Source organism: Octopus bimaculoides, chromosome 4, assembly GCF_001194135.2.
Source record: "Octopus bimaculoides isolate UCB-OBI-ISO-001 chromosome 4, ASM119413v2, whole genome shotgun sequence".
Taxonomy (NCBI): Eukaryota; Metazoa; Mollusca; class Cephalopoda; order Octopoda; family Octopodidae; genus Octopus; species Octopus bimaculoides.
The window spans coordinates 574277-576584 of NC_068984.1; the positions used below are offsets into that span (position 1 = coordinate 574277).

General features: G+C 37.8%; 1 protein-coding gene across 1 annotated transcript in view; it reads right to left on the bottom strand.

Annotated features, from left to right (window-relative positions):
- The window catches only part of LOC106874517 (cyclic nucleotide-gated cation channel alpha-3), a 414787-nt gene that overhangs the window by 115974 nt on the left and 296505 nt on the right, over nt 1-2308 (bottom strand). The window lies entirely within an intron of this gene.

Genomic DNA, 2308 nt, shown 5'->3' on the forward strand with positions numbered 1-2308 from the left:
CATGTGCTGTGCGTTGGCTCATCTGTTCCTCCATCAAATCGACGTTGTTTGAACAGGTGCACACATGTGTACTATGCATCAGGTGTCGAAGTAATCGCAGTGCAACGCACCACCCCGTCTAGGGTGAGATATCCTATCCACTAGGTCATGCGCCATAAACAAATAATGATGATAATAATAATAATAATAATAATCCTTTCTACTGGAAGCACAAGGCCTCAAATTTGGGAGAAGGGATTAAGTCGATTACATCGATCCCAGAGCGTAACTGGTACTTATTTAATCGACCCCGAAAGGATGAAAGGCAAAGTCGAGCCCGGTAGAATCTGAACTCAGAACGTAGCGGTAGACGAAATACTGCTTAGCATCTCGCCCGGTTGCTAACGATTCAACCACCTTAGCCGCCTTTAATAATAATAATAATAATAAATAAACAACTAATACTAACAATAGGAAGAGGGACAATAGAAATAAGAATAACAAGGAAGATGATAACATCAATAATAGTGTATATATATATATATATATATATATATCACACACACATATACACACGCACACACACTCACACATATACGCAGATACACACATACACACGCACACAGAGTATAAAACCTTATGAAAAAATATATTTTACTCTACACTTCAACTTGACACCTTTGTTCAGTTAATGTTTCCTGTTTTTATAATTTAAGGTCGCACAAACACTTGAATTTATACGGAAACGCATATACGAGTGAATGATTGTCAAAGCATCCATAAGTTATTTTAGAAAATCGCATATTTTCCAGTAGAGTTGGTATATTAATCATAGTGTTCAATATCATATATCGATTTAAGCCGATTTTAACAATCGGTTTTGCACTGAGCATTAAACATAATATTAATTAGATAATGATACGGTTATGTAATACCGTTTGGTCATCAGAACTATATCTTTTCTCTATGTATGTATATACATCTTTAAATGTGTGTGTGTAAGAGAGAGAGAGAGAGAGAGAGATAGAGAGATAGAGAGAGAGAGAGAGAAAGAGAGAGAGAGAGAGATAGAGATAGAGAGAAAGAGAGAGAAAGAGAGAGAGAGAGAGAGAGAGAGAGAGAGAAAGCACTTGGCTCAATGGTTAGGGCATCGGGTTTGCAATCATGAGTGGTGAATTCGGCTCTGGTTCAATTAATCTTCAACTATCAACAAATCGAAACGCTGCCATTCCATTGCAGACTCACCTCCTTTCCAATCCGACATTGAAGGATTCTAAACACAACTGGAACGATATTAAGTGTAAGCATTCTCTTGTTCAGTTATTCGTTGGGGAAGATCAATGAAATAGGGAGGGTATGCTGGCCTCCTCATCACCATGTTCCTGGTGTATGGCTGAATACGTTCCCCAAGGCTCCTTCACCGTTATAGGACTGAACCCGAAACCACGTGGTTGCAAAGCTTGCATCTTAACTACATAGCCATGTCTGCGCCTTTGGCAAACATTTTAGCGAGAATTGTCTCTGTACCGGTTTGGTTCAGCGTATTATCGCATCAATGTGCGATGCTTTCTTTTTTTAGTAAGACGATGGATATGCATGATAAGTCCTGCGGTCATTTTGTCATTTTCTTCTTTACACCCCAATAAAAATTCCATTTGTTCAACATGTGTTGAAATGCGGAACTTCCAGATTTGAACGGAAATGGGGATCAGCGCCTGAACATTGCGAATTCTTTACATAAAATTATGGGAATTTTGTATTTTGAATGCAACACATTCCTCGCCTTTCCCATTGCACAATCTTCGTCGAAGTCTGTTCAGTTGCGTCTACAAAAGATGTCAAATCCACAAAATTGACCAACTTATACATTTTCTAACCTTTCACCTTTGACACTACAGATGTGCAAGGCCCTTCAGTGACCCAACAGTACCTTAGCTGTCACCTTGTTGACACTTGGAATGCTCAAACAGAAACGTCCTGCAAGTTTTAGAGAATTTCTATTCTAATTCTTCGTGGAACTGCCGCCAGCGTTATGGCTTGTTTAAAGAATCTTCAAATCAGTAATGGAATACCACCAAAGAATACCTACACACAAATGGCAGAATATTGAGATTACTCTGACTAAACCTACCATATTCATATATACATTACTTTAATTACACACACACACACGCATACATACATACACACACAGACAACAGACACACATATACATATGTATGTATGTATTTATTTATTTATGTGTACATGTATGTATACATATATGTATGTACGTATATATGTATGTGTGTATGCATGCATGTATGTATATAAGTGTATGTATACATGT